This window comes from Aotus nancymaae, unplaced genomic scaffold, assembly GCF_030222135.1.
Source record: "Aotus nancymaae isolate 86718 unplaced genomic scaffold, 86718_ANA_hifiasm-v0.15.2.pri h1tg000048l, whole genome shotgun sequence".
In the NCBI taxonomy this organism is placed as follows: Eukaryota; Metazoa; Chordata; class Mammalia; order Primates; family Aotidae; genus Aotus; species Aotus nancymaae.
The window spans coordinates 18417407-18437788 of NW_026988462.1; the positions used below are offsets into that span (position 1 = coordinate 18417407).

General features: G+C 35.4%; 1 pseudogene; it reads right to left on the minus strand.

The window, feature by feature from the left end:
- Positions 1-12458: 12458 nt before the first annotated feature.
- LOC105712339 (GPALPP motifs-containing protein 1-like) lies at positions 12459-12941 on the minus strand (annotated as a pseudogene).
- Positions 12942-20382: the final 7441 nt, after the last annotated feature.

The following is a 20382-nucleotide window of genomic DNA, read 5'->3' on the forward strand; positions in this document are numbered from 1 at the left end:
AAAAAAATCATTTGAAACATTACTGTTAAATGTCAAGTTTTAAATGAAAAATAATTATGAGCAAGATCCACAAAAGCAGCTTTCATTATAATAAGGTAGATTATTTTTTCTTGTGTCATATAAACTTTAGAGAAAAATATGAATAATAGACTTCTGCTATTTTAAAAGTTGTTAACATGTAAGAGATTTGGAGGTCGGAACCTGCATAAATATTTGCTTATTGGGGAGTGGTGATTATTTTTTTTTTAAAGGTAGATGTTGTAGAAAGAGTAGGGGGCTTAAGTGACAAAAAATGATTTAAATATTATTTGAAAGTTCAGTTACACCATAATATGCAACAGGAAATTGTCTAGGATTCAAATAATATTCTGAATCACAGACTACCATAGGCCAACACATGGCATCAGTTACCTAGAAGTTGGTCAGGCAGGAACAACTGGTTCACAGTAGAGTATTGTCAACATTTCTTTCAGCAAGAACCTTGGTGGCAGCAGCTCCTAAAGCAGTCTCTCGGACAGTTGGGAGCTAGTCTCTCCTCAGGGAACAGGTCAGGTGTGAATAGAGGAGATGCCCATTGGGCAGGTGTGGGAACTGCCCTCATATAAAATCCTCTGGATTTTAAAATCTTTGTTTCCCATAGCAGTAAATAGCACCTTTAACATTTCTTTGTACAACACCCATTTAGCCTTCCCACTATAACAGTTATGTCTTCAGAGATATCCAATGCTATAGTATCCTCACTGGGTATTAAAAGTTTATTCTTAGTTCTTCATAGACTAGAAGACATTTTTCCATTAGGAGTCATTTATTTGTTATAAGTAAGTTGCCTAAATGATAATTGAATTTCGGTCATCAGATTACCATAGTAACTGAACATTATTTCCCAAAAATTTACATTCCCATACAACAGAGAAAGTTATTTTTTTAATCTATGTATTTATGTACACCATGTTCTTCATTGAGGACAACAAAAATTGCAAAATATAAATTCTTGAATTATTTATATATTTATATGTAACAAAATTATTTTAATTTTTATCCACAAAGCAAAGTATAAAGGTAATTTTCAAAAGAAGCTGTAAGTTTCCACTCTAGGTTAGAAATGTAAATCTATAAAATATAAAACTTTTGTAGTATGATAGAAAATTTAGAGAACTAAAATAATTCAACTAATAAACACTAGAGATTTGTGGACTGTGAACTTGAGAGATGATTTATGGCAATTGGTAGAAGAAATGTCTAAGCTGCAAAGTGTTCAAAGAGGTGACTTGGGTGCTATTAAAAGCATTAGTTTTATGTATTCACAAATATATGATTTTGAATTGGAACTTATGTTTAAAAGGGGAACAGAACATAAAAATTTGGAAAGTTTGCAGTCTGATGATATGACAGAAAAGAAAAGCCAGTTTTCAGAGGAGAAATTAAAGCCTGCTATAGAAATTTGCCTAAGTAATGGGGAGACAAATGTTAATTACCAAGACAATGAAGAAAATGTCTTCAGGGCATGTCAGGTGTCTTTATGGTAGCTCCTCCCATCAAAGGCCTGGAGACCTAGGAGGGAAAAATGACTTCAAGGGTCAGGCCCAGGGCCCTGCTGCTTCATAAAGCCTCAGGATTTGGTGCCCTGCATTTGAGCTATGGCTAAAAGGGGTCAACTGAAAGCTCAGGCACTTGCTTCAGAGGGTGCAAGCCCTAAGTTTTAGCAGCTTTCATGTGGTGTTGAGTCTGCATGTGCACAAATGTCAAGAATTGAAGTTTCAGAACCTCCACCTAGATTTCCAGGGAGGTATGGAAACACCTGGATGTCCAGAAAAAATTTTGCTGCAAGGGTGGCACCTTCATGGAATACCTCTGCTAGGGCAGTGTGGAAGGGAAATATGGGGTGAGAGCCCCCACACAGAGTCTCCACTAGGGCACTACCTAGTGGAGCTGTAAGAAGAGGGCCACCATCTTCCAGACCACAAAATGGTAGATTCAACTGCTTTCACAGTGCACCTGGAAAATCTGCAGACCCTCAAGGCCAGACAGTGAAAGCAATCAGAAGGGGGCTATACCCTGCACAGTCACAAAGGCAAAGTTGCCCAAGACCATGGGAACCCACCTCTTGCATCAGCGTGACCTGGATGTGAGACATGGAGTCAAAGAAGATCATTTTGGAGCTGTAAGGTTTCACTGCCTGCTGAATTTCAAATTTGCATGGAGCCTGTAGACACTTCATTTTGGCTAATTTCTCCCATTTTGTATGGGTTTATTTACCCAGTGCCTGGACCACCATTGTATCCAGGAAGTAACCCACTTGATTTTGATTTTACACGCTCATAGGCAGAAAGGACTTGCCTTATCTCAAATGAGAATTTGGACTGTGAACTTTTAATTTTATGCTGAAATCAGTTGGGGAACTGTTGGGAAGGCATGGTTGGTTTTGAAATGTGAAGACATGAGATGTGGGAAGAGCCAGGGGTAGAATAATATGATTTGGCTATGTCTCCTCCCAAATCTCACTTTGAATTGTCATAATCCCCACATATCAAGGGCAGGCCCAGATGAATATAACTGAATCATGGGAGTGGTTTCCCCCATACTGTTCTCTCCTGGTAGCGAATAAGTCTCACCAGGTCTGATGCTTTTATAAATAGGAGTTCCCCTACATAAGCTTTCTTGCCTGCTGCCATGTAAGAGTTTGTTTCTCATTTCTCTTCCACCATGATTGTGAGGCCTACCCAGCTATGTGGAACTATGAGTCAACTAAACCTCTTTCCTTTATAAATTACCCAGTCTTGGGCATCTCTTTATTAGCAATATGTAAACAAACTAATACAACAGGCTTTTTTTTACTTTATTTTGTATGTTTCTGAAAGATAAATATTGACTTTCAAAGAATTTAAAATTATTTTTAAAGTTTCTTTTAAAATTTAAAAAGATTTTCTTTTTAGTTTTTGTTTTAAAGACTCATTTAAAATGACTTTATAATATCACCACAGGGACAATAATGTTAAAATAACAGAGCTAGACTATTCTTCCACTTTGTGAATAATGGAGAGATCAATATCATTCATACCTGAATTTCCATTCCAAAGTTATGCAACATTACAAAACAAAATAAACACTGAGATTACTTGTCTTATTATCTTGTTTAAGTAAAAGGCTATTACATATTGTGATTTGAATTTTAACAATTAGACTTATTCTCTGAATGCATTAAAATAAATAATTTCTATAATTAACACAAGTATACTATTTCTATAGCGAATGTGGAAAATATGCCTCTATCTTCAGTTAGATTCATAATAATTTTATTAACCCCTACTTCAATACATCCAGGTTAATAGATCAAAATACCATTAACTGAGTAGCTTATAAACAACAAATTCATTTCTTACAGTTCTAGACACTGAGAAGTTCAAGATCAAAATACTGGCAGATTCAGTATCAGGCAAGGACTCAATTTCATATAGACAGCCCCTTCTCGCTGAGTTCTCACATGGTGAAAGAGGCAAAGCAGATCCCTGGTGACACTTTCATAGGGCCAGTAATCCCCTTCATGACGGCTTTACCCAAAAACCTTACTTCTGATAACCTTTCAAAGACTTCACCTTCTAATTGCACTGATGCCTGGGATTAGGTTTCCTCATGTAAATTTGGGGGTGGGGGGTGGGATATAAACTTTCAAATTGTAACAAGCCTCTCCTTGTTTTTTTAGTACCTCAGAAACCAGTAACATTAAGGCACACTTTCTATAGGTGTAGAATCTCCATTATGATATTATTTTGACAATGATAACTTGATCTAATGTGTGTGTGTATATATATATACATATATATATATATATATGTATATATATATTACATTTACTTTTGTCAAAGTTCTTTCATCCATTTATTATCACAGCTAAGAATCAGGACTCTCTAACAAAACTACATACATAGGAAGTCTATACATCATGTACTTAGAGTTGTTAGAGACTCTCAAAACCTCTATTGTATATTTGAATCTCTTTCTTTTTGCTCTGGGACCACAGAAAACTACATGCATTTGCTCTCTAGACTTGATTAATTTCTTCACATTGCTCTAGAATAGCCTGGCTTTTCTCTTTACATTGGCCCTCTCAATAGAGCTTGGCTTATCTCAAGACCCATATGCTTCATTGAGTCTTTTCTCAAGACTTTCATTTGTACTTAAAACCATCTACATAAAATAGCTTTAGCATATTTACCTTATATTTCTACTTAACTGCCTCATGCGTGTATTTTTTACTCCTTGTCTATATTGTAATTTGTTTTTGAAAAGATACTTAATTCTCCTTATAATTTCCCAGAGTGTCCTCTTCCTGGACATCATAGTGATGGAGTTCTGTGAAGAATTTCTTCTTACATCTCTGTAAAATACTGTGACCTCTATTTTAAGTTATGCTGATAAAAAGTTATTCATCCCTTGAAACTTCCTTATAGAACTTCTATTTATATAATACAGTAGGAATTTATCTGTTCTCTCCCTGTAAAATTTTTAAACAGAAAATATGTAAAATAATTTAAAATGTTTCTTGATAAGTAATGGACTACATGAGATTTTTAGGATACATTGTCACATGGATATGAATTTGTAAGACCTATAATTAATAGTTATATTAATAGTGAAAAGAAATAGAATACATAATTTTGCTAACAAATTCATATAAATTATAAACATGTCCGTTTTTTGACATAAACAAATCCTATTAACTAATAATTATTAATGATGCTAATGCATTCTATTACTATTTTGAAAATTTCAGTATTGATATGTCAGCTTTCCAGTTTATATTTTAAAAATAAAGCAATTAAAATATAAATAAAATTATTTACATATTTATAAATATAAAATTATGAAATATAAGACATTTAAAATTATTTGAATACTCATTGAAATTCTAATTTTTCATAAACATAAGTTATAACTACAAGCAGCAGTAAGAATTATCTTCTTATTAAACATCTAGAAGATACATATTTCACTATAACAAAGGTTACAAGCTACCCACAAAATGTGTGCTACAACTTAAATAATGCAGAGTTTTTTTTAGGAGAATCATACCAGAAGAGTTTATTTCTCATTTCCCTGCCCACAGATTGCTTTACCATAAAAAATACATTTGTCTGGGCCAGGTGAGATGGCTCATGCCTGTAATCCCAGCACTTTGGGAGGCCGAGGTGGGTGGATCATTCGAGGTTGGGAGTTCGAGATCAGCCTGGCCAACATGGTGGAACCCTGTCTGTACTAAAAATATAAAAAATAGCCAGAAGTGGTGGCATGAACCTGTAGTTTCAGCTACTGTGGAGGCTGAGGCAGGAGAATCACTTGAACCCAGGAGGCAGTACTGTGGTGAGCTGAGATGGCACCACTGCACTCCAGCCTGGGTGACAGAGCGAGACTCTGTCTCAAGAAAAAAAAGTACATTTGTCATTATCATTAGTATGTTTGCCTTATGTATTAGTCTATTTTCATACTGCTATGAAGAAATACCCAAGACTATGTACATTACAAAGACAAACAGCTTTAATGGCCTCACAGTCATAGCAGAAGTTGAAGAAGGAGAAAAGGCATGTCTTACATGGTGGTGGGTAAGAAAGCATGTGCAGGGGAACTGCCCTTTTATAAAACTATCACTTCTCATGAGACGTATTCACTATCATAAGAATAGCATGGGAAATATCTTCCCCTATGATTCAATTACCTCCCCCGGGTCCCTCCCTTGAAACATGGGGATTATGGGATCTACAATTCAAGATAAGATTTGGGTAGGTACACGGCTAAACCATATCTTTTCATCCTGGCTTCTCCCAAATCTTAAGTCCTCACATTTCAAAACCAATCATGCCTTCCCAATAGTCCCCCAAAGTCTTAACTCATTTCAGCATGAGTTGGACTAAAAAGTCCAAGTCTAAAGTCTCATCTGAGACAAAGCAAATGCCTTCCACTGATAAGCTTGTAAAATCAAAGCAAGTTAGTTAATGTCTTAGATACAATGGGAGTACAGGAATTGGATAAATACATCCATTCTGAATGAAAGTAATTGGCTAAAATGAAGGAGGCAAAGGCCCTGTGTAAGTCTGAAATCCAGCAGTGTAGTCAAATCTTAAAGTTTTGAAATGATCTCTTTTGATTCCATGTCTCACATCCATCCAATATTAACTCTAAGTAGATTGTGAAAAGTTAAGAATAATTAATATAATCTCTAGATCAATTATACATGCAAAATACCCTACCTAATAGGTATAACAATAAGACCAATCAATAAAAAGGAATTTTAAACTTAGACCCTTTAGAAAATTATATGATAATATATCTTAACCTATTTTAGGATTCTTACTTGTTAACCACCTAATGGTTGGCACTTATATAACACTTATAAAACAAAACAGTGTTTTTATAGAAACACTGGATGAAAATAATGACAATGGTTATTAAGTATATAGTTTCATATTTACTCAATATTGAAATTTTTAAATTGTATATATACTATTTTGGGTATTACTACTATTCATACATTGTTTTATAACTTCCATTGAGGTCTTGAAGACTTTCAGTTATTCAGTCCTTTTTTTCTCTCACAAATATATACATATATAGAATTCAGGCTTCTGATTTTCTGTCATTGCATTTTGCAATGTTACTGCATTTCTCTCTCAAATTTCACTTGATTATATTAGTCCATTATCACATTGCAATAAATACCTGAAACTGGGTCATTTATAAAGAGATTTAGTTGGCTCACAGTTCCATAGGCTATATAGAAAGTATGATGCTGGCATCTGTTTGGCTTCTGGGGAAGCCTCAGGAAATTTAAAGTCATGGCAGAAGGCAAAGGGGGATCCAGCACTTCACATGGCCAGAGCAGGAGCAAAGAGAGACAGTGAATGGAGGGAGGTATCACACACTTTTAAACCATCAGATCTCAAGGGAACACACTCATTATCATGAGAATAGTGACAAAGGGATGGTGCTAAACCATTCATAAGAAAGCTGCCCCCATGATCCTGTGTCCTCCCACCAACTCTGGACGTTGCATTTCAACATGAGATTTAGGGAAACAAACACTCACACTATATCATCAGTACTACACTTTGTGCTCAAAAGATTGGCTTGAAAAACAGATTATAGAACCCTTAAAAAAGTGCTGCTTTATATAATCTGACCTAGGTCATAGGAAAGATAGATTACGGTACTCAGAACAGAATCTTGCTAATGTAATAGTTTGTTTAAAATCTACTCATCGATGTTACTTTCTAAATTAAAGATTTTGCCTTACAAAGTGGAGGGATATTGGATACATAAAGGAGTAACTTGAATTAAAATTTTCATCAATTCAATATTTTTTTTTGTATGTTTGTAATGTGATGATTTTTACATTAATGAAATAAAATTGAGGCTGGGTCAGCTTATGCAATAAACATTTACCTGGGTGGATGACTGAAAAACTGAGAAGTAGAGTAGTTGAAGGCCCTCAACTGAAAGAATATATAGAACCTTTGAAAATGTGGTCAAGAAAACATACTCGAAATTCTCTATCTCTAAAGAGACTATTAAGACAAGCTAGTATATTATTCCTTTGAGTTTTATTCATTCTTTCATTCATTTTCTGTAGCATAATGTATTTTAAATCAGGAATCTGGTCTGGAAATGAGCTGAAATGAAGAAGGAATTGTTGAAATCATAGAGAAGTGACTCTCATTTGCAGGTTTGAAAGTGAAAAAAAATGAGGATAGGTTGTGTTATAGTCATTACTACAAATATTAACCATATTCTTTTTTTGAGATGTGGTATCTAGAATGCACCATGCATATTTATCCAGAATAAAGGGCAATCATCTCCATGGTCTACTCCAAGAGATTTGAGAAGAATGATAAATAGCCAAGAAATTTTCAAAAACTTTATATGTAAACAGTAAAATTATCCAAAAGAAGCTAATGTCTAGACATTTTCTAATATTTTCTAAAAATCTATAAACTTTTCATTTTTTCTCTAATATGCTGTCATTAGTCTGTGTTGTCTCAAGTGTATGTTTCATGCTTCCTATCACAGAAACCAAGATCAAGATCTGTAATTGTTTTTGTTTTGATACAGAGTCTTGCCCTGTCACCCAGGCTGGAGTGCAATGGGCTGCAATCTTGGCTCACTGCAACCTCTGTCTCCTAGATTCAAGCGATTCTTCTGCCTCAGCCTCCTGAATAGCTGGGATTACAGGCTCCCACCACCATGCCTGGCTATTTTTTGTATTTTTAGTAGAGACGAGATTTCATCATGTTGGCCAGGCTAGTCTCAAACTTCTCACCTTAGGTAATACCCGCTCCCCCCAGCCTCAGTCTCTCAAAGTACTAGGATTACAGGCGTGAGCCACCGAATCTGGCCAAGATCTATAATTCTTTGCTGTCTGCTTTGTCCAGAGGATAAAAACGTGACCTAGTCAGGGCCAGACAATGTTTCTCCAGAGTTAAGTGAGGCAAGAGGAAAGAGGTGCAAGCAGCATTAATTATATCCTGAAGTTAGGGTGGTGTTACGTTGGCCAGTTGTTTCTGCTTCGTGCTCTTTCATTCCACCACGTTTCCATGGTTTCTGCTCATTTCACAAGCCTGATAATCTAACTTATTTTGTGTTCTAATAAAGGCTATTTCTGCTTAAGATAGCTGTAGCAAACTTATTTCTTACAATCAAAAACTTTGACAATACAAAAAGAAACCTCTATTCTATAAATAAGTATTGAGTTTTGGCTTTTCCACAAAACTTTTGAATTGTGAGATGGTGTATACATTTTTACAAACACTACTTTTTTACAAACACTATTACTATTTACAAGTCATCTGAACTCAGCTATTTCCACCGAGTTATTTTTCAGTTTCTGTTTTGTGAAACAGAGAAACACAAATGTTAGTTCTAAGATCAAAATATATGTAGCCGATACCTTTTAGCACAAGGCCTAATGTAGCACAGATACAGATGTAGACATTTGTTAATGTCCTCAGTGCCAATTGATACTTACTGTCAAGGCCAAAATGATAGAATAGCGAAGACTATATAGAAGGAGAAACCTCCTCAACCATTTCTACACCACAGAATTCTTTCCAATTTCAGCTCAATTCAAACCCACACATAGCAAATGTTATTACTACAGAGGAATCTACTTCATGTTTGCTCTTAATTATGAGATTTATTCCTAGAGATTACCTCCTAACTTTATTTCATAATCTCTTAAAACAATGTTATATTGAACTCTACAGTTTAGCTGCAAATTTGTCATTTTCTGTCTAGCATCAATAAATCAGACACAAGTCATTCTAAAAGGGTATATAAATAATTAAATGATAGTTTGATTAAAAGCACTAGAAAATGATGCATGAATATAGGCTATGACACCTATAATCTAATTGTAGGAAACAGCATGAGAGTATAACTAAGCAAACAACATTGCATCCATCTACACTCACAGAACGAAAGACTTGAGAAGGCAACTATATTCAATTTGAAACTAAATTCAACACTCATTAGGCTGAAGGCAGTCAACATTTTAACTATGGATGAAAAAATAAATCAATGAAATTTTACAAAGACATTTTCCAAGTAATGCCATACCAGGCAAAGCTATGCCTATCTTGGTATTTCTTTATGTAGATTTGTTTACTAGAGAGGAGGCTAAAAGTTAATGTATGATGGTAAATAGTGAGTGTAAACTTGATTGGATTGAAGGATGTTAAGTATTGTTTCTGTGTGTCTGTAAGGGTGTTGCCAAAGGAGATTAACATTTGAGTCAGTGGACTGGGAGAGGCAGACCCACCCTCAATCTGGGCGAGCATCGAGCATCATCTAATCAGCTGCCAGCACAGGTAGAATACAGCAGGCAGAACATGGAAGAGCAGACTTACTGAGTCTTCGGCCTTCATTTCTCCCATGCTGGATGCTTCCTGCCCTTGAAAATTAGACTCCAAGTTCTTCAGCTTTTGGACTCCTGGACTTACACCTGTGATTTGCAAGGGGTTCTTGGGCCTTCACCTACAGACTGAAAGCTGCACTGTTGGCTTCCCTACTTTTGAGGTTTTGGGACTCAGACTGGCTTCCTTGTACCTCAGCTTACAGACAGCCTATTGTGGTACTTCACCTTATGACTGCATGAGTCAATACTCCTTAACAAAATCTCTCTTATATATACATCTATCCTATTAGTTCTGACCCTCTAGAGAACCCTGACAAATACACCTAGTGTTACTCTTTGTCAATTATTTTTCTCTTGAGAATCTCTAACATTTTCCTCTTTTTGTTATGTTGAGTAATTTCGGATCTTGCCCTAGATATTGTGAATATTATGTTGTGATTACTCTGAATTCAGCATTATGCTTTGAAAATTATAGTTATTATTAAACCAGAAATAAATGGGGATAAAACTGCAAACTCTTTCTCTTGAGTGGTATATCAAAACTTTCTACAGACTTCTTATGTTTAGCTGGGTTGATTGAATAATGTGTGATTCAGTGTTCCATCAGGGATTTGCTTGTGATAGTCCTTGAAATCTATGCATGGCTTTGAAACCAGGGAGAAGTGAGAACCAGGACATTGAAGTAAATACATAGTCTTGGCAGATGAAGATGAGAAAATATTACTAATAAGTGCTAGGAAAGAGAAACATAAACTTCAATGGAGGCATATAATATATAGAAACTAAAGTCGGAAAGACTTTACTAAAGTAATCAAAGCTCAGCTACTTTAGGTATAAACTTATGATCTGCAAAATGGGTACACTGGAAAGTATTTATAAATATATATGTATATTTTTGTAATCATTTATCTTTATGTGTTCTTAATGTTTTTTATAGAATTGGCATTTATTTAATAATAGTTTAATAGTTTAAATCAAATTTCTTATCTTATAAATTTATCACCTTAGGAGGCAATGCTTAAAGCATTAGAAACTTACAGTACTCCCAATTAGGGGAGATTATGATTATAAATTTTCCATTTCCATTTTTGTATTCAAGGATTATTAATTTTTTTTAAAAGGCTATTCATGATTGATATAAAATATTTGACTCCTGTAAATTAGCTACAAACTGTTAAGTATAGAATATATATGGGTAAAATAAGATCATCCCAAAGCAAAGTTCCAGGACTCAGAAAGCTTTGGTTGAGATCATAGAGACTGAGTCTTACAGATTTCACACTGCTAACAGTTAATGGCATATCTTGTCCTGATTGCCTCCCCTATAAAAAACCTAAGTATTAAAGTTGGAAAAAACAAAATAGTTTTTCCTTAGTGCATGAGATAACCCATAGATCTTTCTGACTTAAAAACACTTTAAAAAATTAAACAGCAAATAAAAAGCCTTGAGTGCTAAAACAAGCAAACAGATTAAAACAAAGGCAAAACCCCATATCTTCTATTTTCAAGTAAATTTGTATTCACTGGCTACAGTTTAAAGGGAAAAAAAAAACCAACCAATTTGAAAGTCATGGATTTACAGGAAGGTCTTGACAAACTTACTCTAGGGCAGTTTAGATATATTTGACAAGGATGTCTAGGCTGTGGTAGAGATTCAGCAGTCAGTCCTGACCAGACCTTAGAGGGTTCTTGTGAGACACCACAAAAATCAGAAGGAATAAAAGCCTCTTAAAATAATTATTTGGAGAATAGCCCAACTTCCCCAATTATTTGGAGAATAGCCCATACTTCCACAGAAGCTAAAGGCACATAGACTATTCTGTTCTACATAAGAAACATTAGTTTTATGTTTCCACATGACTTTAAATGGACACACAGCACAAGGTAAATTTATATGGTTTTTAAGATTAAAGTAATTTCTAAACTTAAGAAGCCAAAAACAAAGAAATATAGGTGGACAAAGAGTATTCTTCAACTTTTCTTCATTGCACAGGGAAATCCCCTTATAAAAACAGATTGCCTTTGCCATGTGAAAATCTCCATGTGAAAATCTGGTGTTTAGTTCTCTAGATTTTTTTTATAAGGTCTTTTTTCTCAGCTTCATCAACTGATTAACCTTGAGATCCTTACCACCGTCAAATGTTTTTCTCTCTTTAGGCTTATTTTTGTCTTTAACAGCCTGACTCTTTAACTTTTTATGACATATGTCCATAAGAGATTCTGATCTTTTAAATTCATTGTATGAAGATACCTGCTCAGCCAGTCTCTTATCTCTTCCTGATAATGTATGTTCTTCAGCTTTCTTACTGGATGACTTCTTGATTCTTGTGTTTCCTTAGCTTTCCTTTCCCTATCAGCTGGAGCATCTGTCCAGATTGATGGATCTCAAGGTTTGTCATCAGCTTGTCTCTTAAAAGTCCTTGGCCCAAGACCAAAGTCTTTCATTTCTGGAGGAAGTTCAGTCATCCATGACTCTCTTACAATGGATTTAGAGGAATCATCATCTCCTTGGTCAGTTTTCCTTTCATTCTCTGGGATCTTTTTTCAAATTCTGTCTTTACATTATAGTTAACTGGTCCTTCTGTGGGCACTGGTCCAACAATGTCCTCATCTTCAGGGCTGTCTGTTTCCTGTTGCCCTGGATCATCTCTGCTCGTTACTTTTCTGTGTAGATTTAATGAAACCAGGTGGCAAAGCAGGACCTACTATAGGCCTTGAAGGAGAATCATCCTACTTTTAAAATCCAGGAGGAAAGTCTGGTCCAAAAACCCCATCATCATCTTCATCATTGTCATCATCCTGATTTTTCCTGTTTTCTTTCAGTTGGACCAGTGTCATCTTCCTCATATTCTTCATTTCCTTTGTTGTACAAAGAACTACTGTCTTCATCGCTGTCTGTCTGATGAATCTGAACTACTGCTTTTATAATTAGTAATTAGAGCTGGTCCTGCAATGGGGCTTGAGTCCTGCTCCTCATCCTCTGCTGTTCCTGAGACCTTGAAGCCAAGCAGAGGGCCAGTCCGATCAGGTCCCTTGCCATCCAAGGTAGTGGACACTGCTCACAGATATGAGTCTATCCATGCATGTCCTTCTTAATGGTTTATAATTAATATTATACATTAGTACAGTACAACACATGCGCAAATTAGATTTAACATTACGTATATTTAAAAGGTGTTTGCTTGAATCAATTATTTATTGATTGGCACACTAACAATCACAGTCTTTAAAACAACACACAATATCTTCGTGTCATACAAAATTAACATCTCGTTCATGAGTCTTTGGGTCAGATGGAGAATTTGCTGATTTGAGCTAGACTTATACATGCTCACTCTGTGGTCTGTGGTCACCTGAAGCTCAACTAGGTAGTTCTTCTGGTTTTAGCTAGTTTCTCCCTTTGAATGTTGTCAGAAGATTTGGGCTTGAAAATCTGACTGATTAACTCATGTTTATGTGATTATGTCCTCCAGTAGACCAACATCAGTATGCTCCCACGGTGAAGGCAAAGGACCAAGACAGCACAATTATATAAGACGTCTGGAAGCCTAAGTTTAGAATTGCCATACTATCACTTCCTTTTTATTCTATTGGCCAAAGTGAGCCATAGACCACTTATATGCCAGGACTGAGAAAAAAAAATTCTATGCCTCGAATGAAGGAGCCGCCAAGTTATACTATAAAAAGCATGAAAACAGGGATGGTAAAGGAAAGGGGTAATTTTTATAACCAATTCATTGTAGCGTTCAAAGTGTTTGTTTTCTGAGATCATAGAAATTGATCTAAGATGTGATTTGGAGACTGTCAGGTGGAGGTGATTACAGGGATGTTGTTACGCAGAGGAAAAAAATCAGTTTTAGTTCTATAGTCATGAGAGCATTAAAGAGAAAATGGAGAATAAAATGCCTAGTTGCCAGAACAATAAAAAGGCTTTTAAGAAAAATTTAAAGAGCAAAGATCAGAGGGGAAATATCTGCAAAAATAATTTAAAAATACCACTAAGCTTAATACATAAATTTTCAATACCAAGTATTAAGAAAATCTCAAAACCAATGAGAAAATGAGAAGTACCTGCAATAAAATAATCACAATGAAAGAGAAAATAAAGAAATGACAAATTATCACATTATAATAATCCTCAAAAAATTTGGAATATAAAATTTAAAAGATGATGATAATCCAAATCATTAGAGTAATAATATTAGAAATTTCAGCTAACAAACTTTCTGAGGTAGAAATTTGGTAATACATTATTAACTGCCATAAAAGTGATATGTTTGACTTAATAACTATCTGTATCACTAGCCTGAAAATAGCAATAGATGCTTAATACAAGAAATAGAAAGTTGGGAGGCAAGAAATGACGAAAGGGAGAGATAATAGGGTTGACATTCAGTTCATGGTATGGGGAGTCTTGCTAAGGTAACATCATCTTAACTTTACTAAGACTTTTCAAGATAGCAACAATATGCACATTTTCATATTGTGCTTCACCTCTATTAGATGAATTGTGGGAGACTGCATTCAGTGATTCATTTAACTTCTAATTATCCAGAAATGTATCTACATGGTTTTTGCCATTGCTTTATCTGTTGTTTTTGGGAAAACCTTCCAAAGAGAAGTTGGGTGGAAGAAAAATCTTAATGCCAGTGGCTTTTTGATTAATTTTACTTAAATCAATTTATTAACAGTGAAATGTTAACAAATATAATTATAGAACAGACATTTGACTATGAAATACCGACAACAGGTCAATATTGTTTACATATTAACACAATAAAATTTATGTTTTAATGAAAAATATAAAAATAATTCAAAACCAAAACATGATTCTATCTCTACAGTTTACCTGTGGCATGTGGCATTTCCTATATATTGCTGTGAATCATGAAATCTGAGGGACTGTGTTAACTTCTCTTCCTGGGTTCCGAAAGGGGTGTGGTTTCAAAGGCAAGAACTTCCCAGTGACATGCCCCACCTGCCTTCTTTCACATCTCCATCTGGGAGCTTAGAGGTCTTTGTTTAACTTTCATGTGTTTGGGAAGCTAGACTGCCCAGGTGAGCTCCGTATATCTAGAAAGCCCCCAAAAAGCTATGGGAGGACTGTGGGCCAAAGAACAAATCAGATGTCAGAAATCAAAGATCAATCTCTCCAGCAGAATTTTAAAGGAACTCCTTTCATAGGTCAAAAACTTGAATGGGGTGGGAAGAACTCCCAGGTTAAAAGTCCCCTGCTCTCTCATCAGTGGGGACTCCATCTCCAGATTCCCTCCCAGGACGTCATGGGAGCTCTCTCTCGCTATCTCTTTTTCTTTCTCTGCCCAAATAACTTTCTGCAGAGCTCTTGGGGTCAGATATTTACTTGAATGAGTTCACTGCGATGCCAAGATATCCTCCCCATTCTTGGATGAGTGAGAGATCAATGGCCTGAAAGAACACATCCTACTGGGGAGCAACCTGAGCCCATCATCCGCAATTCAATCACAAAATCCACCTCAAAACCCCCAAATCCTTCATTCTTACTGAAGAAATATGACCCCTCTACAAAGGAAACTATTCTCAGTGTTGTGGCAAGTAGAAGTATAGTAATTTCCCCTTGGTCTTTGTAGAATGTATTGTGCAACAAATTATTTTCAAACATTGTTGTTCCTGTTGGAGATGGTGAACACAAAGTAGCCTTACTTTCACCAGGCCCTGTGAACCACCTAGCATGAGAAATAGCATGCCCTTTCACTCTGAAGCTAGAGAAGGAAGACAAAAAGCAACTGAAATTGTTAAGCTAGAGAAGGAACACAATAAGTACCTGAAATTGTTAAGGCTAACCTACAAAAATGTCATGGCCAGAGTGTGTATTTCAAAATTGGTGTATAGTTTTTAAACATTAAAAAAGAAAGCCGTGCTTTCTTTTCCTCCTGCTGTGCCAGTGATATTTTCATTCCAGTTTCCATAACCAAATTTGTAAAAAACTTAAATTCCACTGCTTGAAACTCTTCCTTGAATATATTCAAGACTTTAAAATCTAAATATTGTTAGATTATTTGAGCAAAGGTAGATTTGGTAGACTAATTTTCACTTTTCTGATTGCTGGCATTCTCTTCTTTCCTAGTCTTATTTCTCCAAACTAATGAAATTTCTTCTAGTTCCAAAATATTTCTCCCATGTGGAAGTGAGTCTTTCCTTTTGTAGAGAATTAATGTGGAGCAAATGTTTCACCCTATTGTTTACTCATTTAGCCCTGCATCCATAGCCTTTGAATTCAAAAATTGTTGCTAAAATGTGTGAACTAAGAAAGTCTGATGCAGGTCTCAGTTAATTTAGAAAGCTTATTTTGCCAAGGTTGAGGATGAACACCTGTGAGACAGCCTCAGGAAGTTCTCACAACATGTACCCAAGGTGGTCAGAGCACAGTTTGGTTTTATACATTTTAGGGAGACATGAGACATCAATCAACATATGTAAGATGAATGTTGGTTCTTTCTGGAAAGAAGGAAAAGTCAAAGAAAAGGCAGGAAGATTTAAAGTGGAGAGGGGGCTTCCTGGTCATTGGTAGATAAGAGACAAATGGTTGCATTCTGGACTCTTGCTCTGGGATGTCACAAGGGGAGGGAGCACAAAGGAAAGGTGCCCAAGACAGTGGGAACTGCAAAAGCATGGAGGTGAAAATGGCCAGGACCTGAGCCACTGTCGTGAGAGGTCGGGGGCGGGAAAAAAAAACAGCAGGAGGAGATGAGGCCAAAGAAGGCAGGAAGGGCCAGCTATGGTGCAGGTGAGAGTTTGGTCTTTTGGATTGTGAGCTAGAGAGGAACGGATGCAGTTAGGCAAGGAATTGAGGATGTGTTTGCGCATACCTAGAGACTTCAGATGGAAAACTGAGACCAGCAAAGGGCAGAACGGTGGTTTGAGAAGAAAAGGCAGCTCAGCTGGTCAGTCCCAGGAGCTACAGGCAAAGTAAAAATAGAGAAGGTAGAGTTACTAGTGACCTTCACAGACCCAGGTCAGAGAGAGGGAGTGCAGAATAACTCCACAACACAGGTTTGAGGAACCCGAATGCAGCATCCTTCAGGGTACCCAAAAAGGCTAAACAATTTTATGTGTTTCTGTCAGTTTCACAAAATTATGATGTGGTGAATATCCCTCCCAATTTTATATTTTATATCACACCTTTAAAAACGATTGAGTATTGATACTTTACTTTTATTATATTTCACATTTATTTGGCATCCCAGCAATCTTGCTATTTTATAATATAACTTTTTTCTGTTTGCAGGGCCCTGACATATATGAAATTCAGTTACTGCAGTTTATTTACATAACACCACTTCCCTAATAACAAGTTTGAAATGAAATTTACTTGGGTATATCAACTGTGAGTAATTGTATGAACTTTGCTGCTAGCTCTTTAGTCCAGACATCACTACAAAATATCAGCTGTATCTCATGATCAATGACTAATCACACCACTTCTTTCAAAGACTGTCAGGGATTAGTCACTGTGTATCTGTGATTCAGTTCACATACAAACAGAAAATATGTATTTGTGTTGCCACCTTGTCTCCCAGTGTTAAGCCCAAGTGACATTTTACAAAAACGAGTAATCGAAAGAGGTACTAGGTCAACAAAGATGAAGGTGTAGCAAAGCACAGAATAGTGATAACACTAGAAATGAAATTGAATTGATTAGAAGATAGTGGACATGGAAATGTTGATGCTGCTTTCCTTAGAGTCACCAGACAGGCAGACAGAGGAACTTAATGAGGGCAAAGTTACCAGCACAAATGAGAAAAATGGCTGTGATGAGATGTGCTGGAGTAAGTAACTCTTGAAAACAAATGTGACATTAGAGGAACTGCTGAAGGATTTTTACAATATCAGAAGCGGAAGAGATAAAATATTGAAAGCCGACTCAAACCTAGAAGGAAGGACGGCAATTCACCAAGACACAAAAAAGACCCTTGTTCCATATAAAAGGAGAAGGCAATCAATGTTTGAACTACTCTTTATACGTTTTTTTTTTAAACAAATAAATGATTTGTCAATGTTGCAAGTGCATTTCATGTACACTAAATAAATTAGTTTTACTGTCTCTTCATTCCCCTGTATGTATGTTACTGACAATAAGAGACTTTCTAATAGTTTGGCAAGTTTTTTTAAAGACCACAGAACTATTAATTTTTTACATTGAATTCTAGTAGCAGGTTGGGATTAGCTCACACTCTCAATTTTACAATCCACAGTGAAGACTGCCCATATGTCTTAAATAATTCAGAAATACAGCAATACAATAAATATAGAAAAAACACCTTATTGCATTTACTGTTATTTATCATAGTATTCATTATTTTTTACAGTCTATCTCCAAATTACTTCTCTTTTTCTTTATTTAAAGAGCAGACTTACTTCTTCCAACTTCTATTCATAATTTAGTATTTAAAATTATCAAGCAGGCTAAGGAAATACCATATACATTTTTGTTTGTTCAATGTTCAGAATATTTTCTTCATCTCCCCATAATAGCCATAACAACATCACTTTCTCTCTGAGCTTTCTAGACTGGCCTTTCCTCATCATCAAATTATTTGCTACCCAGTTCTGTTTCCATAGCAATGATTTCTTATCTCTATCATAGGATGCTACAGGAAGTCATATGTTAGCCATATTCTGAGCTCCTTAAGCACCTGTTCCTCTTCTCATTCATCTGTGTTTCTCTAGTATGTAGCACAGTGGCAATTTCTCATAGTAACTCCATATATTGTTTTTCCTTTATTAAAAAGGTAACTTTTCGCTGTTTTTTTACTCTTCTAAAATTCACACTTTACTTTCGGGGAGTGGAATTGAGCCATATGTTTTTTTAAGTGCAAGTTCCTGTTGCTGCTTCTTTTTTTGGTCCTTTATCTTATTATGAGTGACAGAAAAAGGAGTGGCTTATAAATGCATCTATGCTTTTTAGGCAGATGCCAAGAAAATTGGATTAAAGGCTATTGATTAATTTAGAAGAAACACATACATTAGTAAATTAGTAATTTTATACCTATGTAAAATCTATTAAATAATATTATTTTAGACTATTCATGGGTATGTTGGCCAACCCATGACCTATGATTCAAACTTACTCTGTTTCTTAGAATACATAGTTTGCACATTTGCATATAAAACTTAGAAATTATCACTGGGATCATTAACCACCCTTTACTAATTAAATACTTTTCCCAGAAATGTACTTAATATCTTATAATTTATAGGCTCAAGCAATTTATAGCAAAAATGAAAATATGCATGGTAGGTATTATATATCATAGATTTCTGGCATTTTTATGAAACAATAACTATATTTGACAGTTAAACAGAAGTAATATTTTTAAAAGTCAGTTAAGAGGAAAGCAAGTACTTTACTAACTAAATGAAATGAACATCTGTTAAAATGTGTAGGATTTAGTTTTGGAAAAAAATAGAGAGAGCATTAAGCTTAAAACTGAAAAATATTCAGTTTTCTAAACTATGCTCAAAAAATTATTTTTTCCCTGTGAATTTAAGTATGTTCCAAACATCACTTATGATGCTCAGACCTGTATTATATACAGATACTTACTGAGAAGAATTGGAGCATGACACAATACAATATATCAAAGTAGTTAAGATAATGATGGAATTTTCCCAATCACATGTTCAGATTAGTTTCCTATGATTTCCATAATAATTTACCACAACATTAGTGACTTAAATCAACATAAATTTATTCCCTCACAAAACTCAGAAAGCTAGAGTCTAAAATCAGTTTCACTGGGCCAAAGTCAAGGTGTTATCAGCATGGCTGCCCTGCTTCGGGAGACTCTAGAGAATGTTTCTAGCCTCCCTCAGTTTCTGATATCTTCCAGCATTCCCTGGCTTGTGATAGCATCACCACAATCACTGTCTTCATGGTACCATTGCCTTGTCCTCTTCTGACTATCATCTCCCTCTGCCTTTCTCTTATGAGGATGCTGTGATTGCACTTAATGGCCACTAGGATGATAATCCAAGATAATTGCCCCATTTTGAAATCCTTAATTTGATCACACATGAAAATTCTTTACTTTTTAAATATAAAGTGATATTCAGAGGTTCCAGGGATTAGAAAAGTCTATCTCTTGAGGGGCATTTATTCATCCTATCATAACACTAAATACTAATTTTTACACTAGTCAGTGAATCGGTCCTCTGCTTCACATTGAAACATTGTGAATCAATATTTTTAAAATAATTGCTATGTTACCCTGTGAACTGGCAGATGAATCCGACCACTTTTAAAAAATTATAATTGATTATTCTTTAATGTCTAGAGATAACCTATGACTTTTGGCATTTTTCATTTTGATTAGAAAACCGTCTAAAAATCTTTATCAAACCCTATTATCTCTGTAACCTCCATTGTCATTGAATAAAATAAATTGGCTTTATCATAATTGCACAATTCATTGCATCTAAAACATAAGTGAGTGTGGAAA